Raw genomic sequence first — 12,407 nt, forward strand, 5'->3', positions numbered from 1 at the left:
AGATCACAGTTGCCATCATGATACATCTACTTATTTCCTTCCTCCTTGGCTGCAGCACTTTGCTGATTAACTTCCTACAGATATAAGCAGCTTCTTCTCTGCTCACTAGCTGCCTAACTCACTGCGCGGCTACTGCGCACATTACGGTAGGAGCAGTGTATTACGGTAGCAGTTGTAGTTGGGCAGGCCGGTGGTGATTGACGTGCGGTGGGCGTGGCTTGCTGCTTCATTCCAGGCAGCAGGGTATCTCTAGCCGGGCAGATGCCGGGGATGCTGCAGCAGCTGGCGCCCGTGCCCCCTCCGCTGTGTGCCGGGCACTGGGGTGCGGGAGGCTTCAGCCAGTGCACACAGGAGAGGGAAGATGTCTGCACAGGTAACTTGTGTCTGCGGGGGGAGAGGGGGCTCATCTGCTGCATTTTCTATAGTCACAACTTCCCAGCGCATGGATGCGGTGCAGGGTGGTCATTGGGGGGCTCTGGGACTGGAGTCAGCTGACTTTTAGACCCACTTATTTAGTCTAGCATCTAATAGTCCAAAACCGCAGCATAGTGTGAACAGGACCTGCTCAGGATGCAACATGTTATGTGCATTTATATGTAATATTTTTTTTAGCTTTTCTTTATGGGTTTGCCATATACATCTGATAATCCACAATGTCTGCTAATTTGAAGGGATTGCATGCATTAGTTCTATCTCGGTGCCTTAGTACCGGAGCTGGGGACAAGGGACTTGTGTCTTCATCCTCGCTCCAGGGTTAGATGTCTCTCTGCTGTGTTGCTGGATCTGTGGCTATACAGGATTTCCATTGAGTGTGGAATGATGCCAGAGAAGTTGTAGTCAGATGAAGGGTCGGCTTGTGTATACCAGGTGAGCGGCAGAAGTCCCGCCAGACCCTGTATACACACCTGGGAATATCTGCCGTAAATCTCCTGTATACGTTGGCGTGTGATGTATACTGTCTGCGGCTTTTTCAGAAGAAGCATCACGGTGACTCTCATCCCTATTCCGCAGCGTGGGTTTATAACCTGCAGCGCACGGATTTATGCTGCAGATTTATTGGGGATTTTTCTAATAGACTTTTAATGGAGAAGTCATAATCCACAATGATTCAGCAATGTTGGCAAATTTACTGCAAGTCTATTGCAAAATTTCTAATACATTGACTGGCAACAGGTCTCTGTAAGAGTGAAAAGAAATGATACTTGCCTGATCCCCTGCCGCTGCTGGCCGCACAGTCCCCATGTACCTCAGAGCAGCGCTTCCTAATTTACCAGCAGATAGGCAGGGAACGGCGCTCAGGCGGTGGTCAAATGATCAGAAATTGCCGAACACAATTTATATAGGGTTCTGTTGTTATGAGAAACCAGGATGGGTCACGTCAGACTTTAACATGCCCAGTCCTTGGTTCTTCATTGTCATCAGAGATGTCTGGCAGCAGCTTGTCCCCCATGCATGATCAGCTGATCCAAGGTGGAAGGGGAGTAAGGATATACCCTCCTCCATATTTTAATTGTGACACCAAGAAGGAAAATAACAGGATCAATAGATTAATCATAAAACAATGGAAACTAAATTATTAAAATATCTCAGTTTATTCAGTATGTGGTGTGAGGCATTAAAGGGGTACTCCAGCAAATAAATAAATAAATAAATCAACCAGTGCCCGAAAGTGCTAGAGATTTGTAATTTACTTCTTTTAGAAAAATCTGAAGTCTTGCAGCACTTATCAGCTGCTATATGTACTGAAGGAAGTGGTGTAGTGGTGTATTCTTTCCAGTGTGGAGAGCAGGAGAGGTTTTCTACTGCTATTAACAGTTCCTGACATGGACAGAGGTGGCAGCAAAGAGCACTGTGTCAGACTGGAAAGAATACACCACTTCCTGCAGGACATACCAGGGCTTCGGAGTCGTGGAGTCGGAGTCGGAACTAGTTTTGGCTGGAGTCGGAAGAAATTTTGCTCATCATTATATATTATGAGCAACATTCTAATAGGACACTGGCCCTGTTAGATAAGGGTGGTCGGGGAAAAGTTGTCGGTCACTTTTTGGCAGTTTGTTTCTGAGCTGGAAGAGTCCATTGTGTGGGGGGAGATCTGTGCTGTTCTCCTTCTGGATGCTGGATGACTGTATATGAGCAGCAGTGTAATATGGAGATATCCTGTGTAATATAGAGGAGGAGGAGAAGACATAAGTAGTGTAGCAGTAACCTCTGTCCTCAATGTGGTGTTTTTCTTTAGTGTTCTATGGCTGCAGCAGAGTATGTGTGTGCGCGCTATGGCTGCAGCAGGCTGTGTGTGTGTGCTATGGCTGCCGCAGGCTGTGTGTGTGTGCTATGGCTGCGGCAGGCTGTGTGTGTGTGTGCTATGGCTGCAGCAGGCTGTGTGTGTGTGCTATGGCTGCAGCAGGCTGTGTGTGTGCTATGGTTGAAGCAGGCTGTGTGTGTGTGTGCTATGGCTGCAGCAGGCTGTGTGTGTGTGCTATGGCTGCAGCAGGCTGTGTGTGTGCTATGGCTGCAGCAGGCTGTGTGTGTGTGCTATGGCTTCAGCAGGCTGTGTGTGTGTGTGCTATGGCTGCAGCAGGCTGTGTGTGTGCTATGGCTGCAGCAGGCTGTGTGTGTGCGCTATGGCTGCAACAGGCTATGTGTGCTATGGCTTGCCCCCACACTCACAGTGACCCCTCTATATCACTCTGTGTGACTTCTCTATATCACTATGTGTGACTTCTCTATATCACTATGTGTGACCCCTCTATATTACTATGTGTGAGTTCGGACCATCCCTAGTCAGAAACATAGAAGACTGTCAGCAGGAAAAGACCACCTGGTCCATCTCGTCTAGTTGTGAGTAGTTCAGGACATGGAGGCTGGAGACTGGCTGTATCCACTGCACACACAGGAGAAGCATTTTTATATCTTTCCTCATTCCCTCAGAAGTTGCCCCAGGATCATGTAGGACATTAGGGAGAAGCTGCTGAGCCAGTGTGATAAATAACTCCCCTGGTATCTGACCGGCCATTTATGAAGGAGCAGGAGTCGGAGTCAGTCCTGATAAAATTCAGGAGTCAGAGTCGGGGTCAGAGTCGGTCCTGATGAGTCGGAGTTGGAGTCGGAGCTGTGGCTTACCGACTCCACAGCCCTGGGACATACAGCGGCTAATAAGTGCTGGAAGATTGGAGATTTTTTTTTTTTTGATCTAGCACTTTTAATTTATATCCTGAAACAGAATCTTTTTTAATAGAAGTAAAGGACAAATTTCTGGCACTTTCTGACAGCATTTGATTAGAAGGAAAACATTGTTCGCTGGCGTGCCCCTTTAATACACGCCTTGGTATACTATCAGTGAGGTTATTACTGGGTGTTTGAGGAAGGTTCTGTCACTTGGCATTCTGACAGCTTCCTTTGCAGTTGCCGACTAATGAAGTCCTAGATGTGCTTGATGGCAGACAAGTCCGTAGAGACTTTGAAGGCCATGGTACCACGTACAATAGCGCGAGGAACTGTGTTGTCATGTTGGAAAAGTGGCTCATGGGACATGAATGGCGGCACCACTTTTTATACAACCAAATCAATGTCAGGCTGCTAGTGTACCTGGAATGAAGCCTAGAGGGGTCTGGCTACAGTACATGGTGCCACCCCCCACCATTATCCCTGGAGTACTGTAGGAAAAGTGTCACGTTCCCTCCTCATTATTGACGACAAGCAGTAAGGTTATAGTGCTGAGCAAGACGGCAATGGGGGCTGGAATAAAGGCCTATGCTCTTCAGTGATAAATCCTGATTTGGGGATAGCCAGATCTGGAGACCAGGTGGGCAACACCATGATGAGGCCTTCATGAGGAAACATCACACTGGTGCTACTCCTGGGATAATGGTGTGAACTGGTATAATGTACGGTAGCTGGACCCCTCCAGGCTGACGTTACATTGATTTGGTCACAGAACCTGTGGTAGTTGTATGCCCATTTCTCCCAGGAGCCATTTTCAACATGACAACACTAGGCCGCATGTTACTCGTGCTACTCTGAGCATTCTGTATTGGCTAGACGTACTACCATGACCTGCAGCCTCCCAGACTTGTCCCCCATCGAGCACATCTTGGACATCGATCGGCACTTGCAAAGAAATAAGTTGACATCAACAAATCTTAATAATTTTTGTGTATTCAGTGTTGCAGAGTATTCCTCAAACACTCAGTAATAACCTCAGTAATAGCATGCTAAGGAGTCTGAGTGCCTGTATTTCTTCGCTTAATACTGAATAAAATCGACATGTTTGGAATAGAATATCCATTTATTCATCATTTGGCTGTTAGTAACTTATCTATTCATCCTGTCATTTCTATAATTCAACAACTTTTCCTTCTTGGTGTTGTCGTTTGAGTGTTGAGGAGTATATATATATATATATTGGTTTGTTTGGTTCATAGCTAAGTTGTTGGACTGCTTTTAGTCTGTGGCCACATGCGAGGCCTTACTATATATACTGACTTCTATAAGGCCTTATTCAGATGAGGTATTCTGAATCTATATTTAGGCTATGTGCACACAACATATTTTTTTTGCACATTGCAACAACGGCCGTGATTAATACAAAAAATACATTGCATTTAAAATTGATGGCATCCTGGCCGGAGTGTAAAAACAAAGTATACACTCCGGCCGGAATTGCTAGCAGTAAAAACTGACACGCTATTCATTGAATAGCGGCCGCACAAGCCCGACAGGTCACACCATGGAGAGTGCGGCTCCGGCCGCACTCTCCATTGTCGGCTATGGTGAATTGGGATGCTTGCACACACTAATGCGCTTACATCCCAGTACTGCAGTACTGGACAAAATAACCTTCACTGACACCAGCCGTTCTGTGACAGGGCCGGGTCACAGAACGGCCGGTGTCATACGTAGTGCTGTAACACGTATGCTGTAACACTCAGACTCCCTGAAGCCAACGGCTGTCCAGGCATGATGGAAGTTGTAGTTTTGCAACAGCTGGAGAGCCAAAGTTCCCTACCCCTAATATAGACCCTATTCAGTCCCATCATAGCTATAACTACAGGTGGTCCGCATATTATTTTGTCTATATAAGTGTGACTGAGACCTTGTTTATTTAGTAATAATATTATTCTATGACTATTATAAGGCCCCCACCCTGCACACATATTACTTCTATCACCGCCATCTAGATTCCATAACATCTCCTCCGCTGCCGCCTGGTAGCAGAGAGATAATGTGAACAGTCCCACGTGAGCCTCTAATATATTTCAATCTGCTCTGGCTTCGATACAGCGCATAAGAAATATGGAATGTAATAATGTTTTTTCTCCAGTTGGGAAATCAATAGAATAATGATGAGATACATAGAGAAGGAACCCATGCGATACCGGAGCTGAGAAGACAAGATAGTATATTCACTTATTATCAGTGCATCCCCACATACCATGGATTATCTAATGCTTATGCTTATGTCATCTGGAAATGGCGCCACCCATAAGCTGTGCATGGTATTGCAGCTCCACCCAAGTGAGTTGGGTTGGACATGACACTACGTTACTATGTTAATAATAGATGTGACTGATATATATATGTTTTTTTTTACTTAGAATTTGGAAGGAATTTCCTGTTGGGCAATAAAACTTTTCCTGGCATGTACACTGAATGACCACTTTATGATAGCTCGCCGCCCTTTCACCATCAGAGCCTCCCTGTATGGAAATTACACCCAGTGACCTGGATTGCAGCATAATTATGATTAGTTCTCATTAGATTGGAAAATCCCGAGATCTGAGTGACTTTTGACTCCGGTCATTGGTGGTGGACTAACCCTTGACAGGATTTTGTGAGGTCTTGTGAGGTTTTGTCTTACAGTGACATCCAGAATAAATGATAAACTCCTCTTCTCTGCTTCACTGTACTCTCAACTATACAAGCACCGCTACAACTACCTCTACTATATTCAGCACTTTCAAGTATCTCTGCAGCACAGACCCAGTTGAGCACTATTAACTGTACAAAGATTATCTATTTGCTACCAAAGTTTTCAGTAAAGCTGTTTTATTTTTACCATTGGTACTCAGACATCTTTTCATCAGCACCAGCACCTATACAAGCCCGCTACACACTGTCACGGCCGCGGCGGCGTCCCGTGTTCCGGGCCGCCGCCGCGACCTCCTCCTGCCCCAAGCAGCCACCGGGGTCCTTGTGCAGGGACCCGGCGCTGCTGCTAGTTCGGCCCCTGGGGGCGCCTCACCTCTCCTCCGCTCCTGTCTCCGTCTGTGCCGGCCGGCGCGCGTCCCCGCCTCCTAGGGCGCGCGCGCGCGCCGGCTGTCTCAGATTTAAAGGGCCAGTCCGCCCTTAATTGGTTAGTTGCACCAATCACTCCCTATAAATCCCAGCATGCCCTGTCCCTTGGGTTGGAGCCTCTACATGCTTCCCATAGCGTTTGGCCCAGCCCCCTGTTGTTCCTGTTTCCTATCCGCTACCTGGTCCCAAGTCCTTGTTCCTGATTCCTATCCGCTACCTGGTCCCTAGTCCTTGTTCCTGGTTCCTGCTCCCCTGTCACTTCATTGCTCCTGTGTTCAGCCTGTCACCTGCGGTTACGCCTACAGACCTCTGCCAGCACTATCTCCTGCCTACTGCTCCTGCCACGCCTCGCCTGCCGTCACTAGCAACCAAGCCAGGGGTAGCGACCTGGGGGTCGTCTGCCGCAGCAAGTCCATCCCGCCTTGCGGCGGGCTCTGGTGAAAACCAGCGGCCCCTTAGATTCCGGTCCCTGGTGAGGTTAGTGCCATCGCTGGTGACGGTCCAGTGGATCCACTACTCCAGGCGTTACACACACCCGGTATACACATCAAAATAAAGTTGGTTGTTGCATGAAATTTAACAAAGGATAATTGAAACTAACTGATTAGATTGAGTAGATTGTCCAAAAAGAAGTCGGCCATATTTAAAATTTTTGGCCAATAGTTGGATTAAAGCTATGTTGCCAATATGTAAAAATAATGGCAAAAAATGGGCATTATTTACACTTATTTTTACATTGTGGTAACATAGCCTGTATGTGTTTAATTCAGGAAAGATCTTTCGGAAAGATTGTTTATCATTCTCTTGTGGTTGTCGATCATGTATGGTCAGTTCATACAACTATAATGACCAGTATAAACTAAATTTTGCATGGTCACGTCTATGAAATGATTTCACATCAAATGATGGACGTTTAATCATCAATGTTATGTGTATGGTCACCTTTAGGGTCATTTATCTGTAATGAGGTGTAGTAGAAATGTCCCTCTGGGTCAGCATGATGTCAAGCATTGCTGTTGGTATGGCTTGAGAAGTAGTGAAGATACCCAACAAAAGCTGGTCTTGGTCTGCTGGCTCCTTGCTGCAGATGTGCTAAGGATCTCTGGTTGCAGTCGTCTTTGTGTATGTTGGAAGCTTCAGCAGGTAGTCATCCATAATGGTATGGTTGTGTAGACAAGCAATTGGCGTGGAGCCTGTGTGTGTAGTCTGCTTCACCATGTAGCTTAGGCAGCAGTCCAGAACAGTTGGCTGCAGCAGTGTGAAGATGTCCGCCACTTCTCTTCAAGCTTGAGGAGCATACAGGTCAGCTGTAGAGGTGGGGAAGAAATTCCAGCAAGGAGACGCTGAGGTCAGCGGTTCAGAGCACTCAATAAGTGAGGGCTGCTCTAGCGGGTTGTCTTAAGGCCCTATTCCACTGAACTTTTTCGAACGATTATCGTTCATAAAATCGTTCAAACGACCTCTCGTTAACGATATTCGTTCTGTGGAATAGCTGTAAACGAGCGAACTACAACAGCGAAATCTTCGTTGAGTCGTTCGCTATTTTTTTTCAACATGTCGAAAAAAAAAACGTTGGTCTTTCAACAATAATTCGCTAATCTTTTAGTTGAATAAAAAATCTTTCAGTCGTTCTTGAAATGTCTACCTACATTTCCCCACGTTTTAAACGACCATGTAACGATGTAACGACCGCAAAAAGATCGTTACACTACAGATATCGTTCACGTTCCCACATGTATTATGTGTTATCGTCCGCTTAAAAAAATCGTTACGTGCTCGTTAACGAGCAGTCGTTGGAGCGAGTCTATGAACGATAATCGTTCCGTGAAATAGGGCTATTAGGTCTTCTACATGTGGACACAAGGAGATCTGTGGAGCTTGTTGTTGACTCAAAACAATCTGGCACCTCAGATGTTGGGGAAGGACCCATTGTGCGCTCTGTCCAAGTTCTGTGCATGTGAAGTTGTCGGAAGTGTTTGCCACTCAGTCGCTCCCGCTCCTCTCAAGTTCCAGCACCTCAGGGTCCACTACACCTATGGCACTTCTCCACGTTGGACTTTCAGCCTACTCAAACCTAGTGACTTTGATGGAGTCAGAACATCACCTCCTTAAACAGCACCTTAATGGTGCTACGCTCAGGGGCATTAGGTCCCCGGCAAGAAAGTACATCAAAACCGTATGACTCCCCCCAATACAGAGCCATTAGGCTAAGGGATAATACCAGTATAGGCTCCATGCTCTAGAATCGTAATCTTACTTTGACCTTTGGAGTGCTTGGGCCTAATATGGTGACCATTAAAGTCTATGCCAGACTATATATTACTAAGGAGTACAATATCCTTGAGAAAGCCCTCTTTTTCCCAAAATGCAGAGCGTAGATTTCATATGACTCCTATGAATTATGTATGGATGTTTTTGGTGGCAATTGTAGGAGCTTGTAGAGTAGTGACAGCCTTGTGAGCCGCAGCCGTCTCCGCCACTCTCTGCTTCTAAGGTGTGACTCTCCTTCAGAAATGTTTCCTATACGGAGAAATTCCTATAAAGCGATTACTCTCAGCTTTAAAAGGCGCTATTGTTACAGCGCGGAGTGTTTTTCCTGCAGCCTTTCACAGCCTAGTTATTTTATTTTAACATCACAGGTTTGTGTTCACAACTCCTCAATAGGTTCTCTATATTCTCCATTCATCGTACACATCGAAGCGTTTTCACAGCCGTCGTCTTCTTTTTTTTTTTTTCATGTGTGGCTGAGCTGCTGCTTAGGAAGATATAAATCCAGTCTCCTGATCTCACCCCTGCCCCGCCTGTCATATCCAGACAACTACCGTATGGATGTAGGATTAGACCCTATTAGACCGATCCGTCTGTATCTTTACAGGTTATCTGTAAATCCATAATATGTTATATTTGGCTGCTTCATAGTCATTCCTGTTTCTAGGCAAGGATACATGTGATCAATGCAGGTATTATTGTACAACTAGGCCCTTAAGACATGCTTGATAGATCCCTATGAAAGGGTAATGACAGAACTCCCAAAAACTGAAGGCCCTTTAAGATGGGCAGGTCACCGCTTAATATGAGAGACAGTCTAGTACATTGGCATTCTATTAAAGGAGAAGTCTATCCATTTTAAAAATCTGACAGCTGGCAGAGGGGAATTTGATCAGGAGTAGGAACTTACCTCTCCCTGTGCCTGTGGTGAGCGGTGGGACCAGCCTTGAGACCCCGGTACTGAAATACCACGATCCGACGGGACGCCATTCCAGTTACTGATTGGCTGAACGGCCAGTCCATCAGCCGGGACAGGCATTTCCCCCCAAGCTGTAGTTTCCCTCCTAGCTCCGATAATGCTGCATCACACAAACACCAGCCTTCCATCTTTGTGAAGTTTTTGGCTGCCCATAAGGCACCAATGAAGTTGGCAGAAGATGTCTGTACAGTGAGCTATGGAGTTTCCGAGTGTTATCAGGACCCGTACAAAACCTCGTGTACTTCTGCTTTGCGGTGGTGATCACTTGGCAGGTGTTGGCAAATATATTCTCCCTTATCTGACAACTTGTTAGAGGTGTCAGAAAACTTTTTTTTTTTTTAAATAAAAACACCATGTAATACCACAATGCAGAAATACACAATCAGCAGAAGTTTTTTTTGCCCCAGTAACAGCTTCACTCTTGTCTATGGGCTGTATATTGTATTACAGCTGAATAAGTAAGTATTGCAGTGTATTATGTAAGAAAAGGATTGCAAGTGCAAGCCCCCTAGTGGGAATAAAATAAATAATAAAGAAGAACAAGAAATTGCATAGAAAAATAATTACAAGTGAAAAAATCCAATATAATCCAGGGCCAGACAGTGTTCTCCAAAGTGAGAGACGCTTACCTTTAGTGACTTTGACTTTGGAAACATCTAGATCTAATACTGAGTGAGAGTTTTCAGTTAAGAATCCTGAGACTAATCCATCATCTGGGGCTAAATACATCAACAGCAGCAAATCTCTTCCCCGTCTTGCTCGGTTACTACAATGGATGAGTGAAAGTAACGTGTGGCAACCTCCAGTCAAGACTGTTTAGCTCAGAGAGGATTGACCGCCTTGGAGTGAAACCTTAGCATTGGGTTCATGCATACAGTGATGTAACCTCTTGATTTTTGCACTGAGCATCAACCATTAATTAAACAATATAATTCTCTAACAGCCAGCTCAGTCCCTGTTACACTTCAGATTGGACTCCTCTTCTTGATCTCAGGCTCCATCTCCTCGGTCAAGAAAGGCCTGCTTCACCACTTCACCTCTGATTGCTGCCAGAGTGGTGCTACCACGCCATTGGAAGTCTTCCACCTCTCCATCACTTGCAGAATGGGTATCCAAGGTTAATTACATAATGCACATGCAAGAGATGGTAGCAAAGGATACTTATCGTAATGACCAATTTTCCCGGACATGGACGACTTGAGCTCCCGGTCCGCCTCTTCTTATACTTAGCATGACCAGTTTACCTGGACATGGACAACTTGAGCTCCCGGTTGGCCTCTTCTTATACTTAGCATGACCAGTTTACCTGGACATGGATGTCTTGAGCTCCCGGTCCGCCTCTTCTTATACTTAGCATGACCAGTTTACCTGGACATGGATGACTTTAGCTCCTGGTTGGCCTCTTCTTATACTTAGCATGACCAGTTTACCTGGACATGGACGACTTGAGCTCCTGGTCCGCCTCTTCTTATACTTAGCATGACCGGTTTACCTAGACATGGACGACTTGAGCTCCCGGTTGGCCTCTTCTTATACTTAGCATGACCAGTTTACCTAGACATGGACGTCTTGAGCTCCCGGTCCGCCTCTTCTTATACTTTGCGTGACCAGTTTAACTGGACATGGACGACTTTAGCTCCTGGTTGGTCTCTTCCTATACTTAGCCATGATACCCCACTTCCTGAAGTCCCGCAATTCCATGGATGCCTTATTTATCCTATCCTTCATACCTACCCTTAGCCCTTTCCGTTACATAGCCGACTACCTCTTTCTACCTGTAGAAACTCTGCAGATTTTTTGTCCACTAATCCAGGATTGAGAATTCCGCAGCATTTTCGTCCTTTGTGAACATATCCTAAGAAATTCAAAAAATTTAAAAAATTTCAAATGGATAAATGAATATTTCATGATTGAACACATTCATGTTCACTGATGGCAACAGAAAAGTTAATGCATGTGAGTTTTCAACCAGAATATCCATAATTAAACAGCGCTGTCTGCTTCTAGATTTAGTTGCTCATCTTGGAAGAAGCCCCCCCCCCGACACTTGAATTAAATGCTTCTCTTAAATCGATTGCTGGAAAGTTTTGCTATCCTCCCCCTTGCAGAGTCCTGCGGGAGCACAAGAGCCGCGCTGTTGGAGTAATTACATGTATAGGCTGTTCCTTGGCTTCCCCACAGGGTGGGTTTGTTTTGCTCTCTCTGCGGCTGAAGACGTTTCCCTATAGCAAGTGAACGTGCGCCAGGGAGTTAACTGCGGGAGTAAGTGACCTAATGTGCAAGCTCTGATCTTGTCCAGGAGGCTCGCTGTTTTCTAGCTGCGCTTGGAACAACTTGTACTGAACTTTCCAGGGTGCAAGTCCTTGTTTTCCAATTTAAGCATTAGAGTATTGGGCCAGATGCTCCTGTGGTCATTGATCCTTTCAAAATGATGTATGTGGGAGATACTTATGTTCGCCAACTCTCTCGGGGTTGTCCGGAGGTCTCTCGAGAAAGGAGGGGACATCCTGGAGGAAGAGACAAGTTTCCAGTAAAGTCAGAAGAGATTAGTCATTGACCCCTCCATGGAATGGAATTCTCCTCTGGCGCTGTTTCTGTTCTTTATTGGACAAGGGACATGTACTCTTGACCTTCACATTGTAAACATGATCCAATTCAGGTTCACATTTATCCATAACCATCCTGGAAGGGAACACTGGATACGACAAGCTGGATCTTTTGTGTGCGATGTCCTATAGGCTATGTGGCTATGTAACTATGTTACTAGTTGCTTTCTGGCGCGTTTTACTTCCACAGAATGCAATATCTTTTGATCTGCAACTTGCATGCAAAATAACGAGTGCTGGACATATGTGAATAAGGTTAA

At 45.6% G+C, this 12,407-nt stretch overlaps 1 protein-coding gene across 1 annotated transcript in view; it reads left to right on the forward strand.

Moving 5' to 3' along the window:
* The first annotated feature begins 245 nt into the window (after positions 1–245).
* Positions 246–12,407, forward strand: part of CHST15 (carbohydrate sulfotransferase 15) — a 30,883-nt gene continuing 18,721 nt past the window's right edge. The window contains exon 1 of the mRNA XM_069978954.1: positions 246–373. The gene's annotated coding sequence lies outside the window, so the exon portion shown is untranslated. The remainder of the gene's footprint in view (positions 374–12,407) is intronic.

Source organism: Dendropsophus ebraccatus, chromosome 8 (assembly GCF_027789765.1).
Source record: "Dendropsophus ebraccatus isolate aDenEbr1 chromosome 8, aDenEbr1.pat, whole genome shotgun sequence".
Lineage (NCBI taxonomy): Eukaryota > Metazoa > Chordata > Amphibia > Anura > Hylidae > Dendropsophus > Dendropsophus ebraccatus.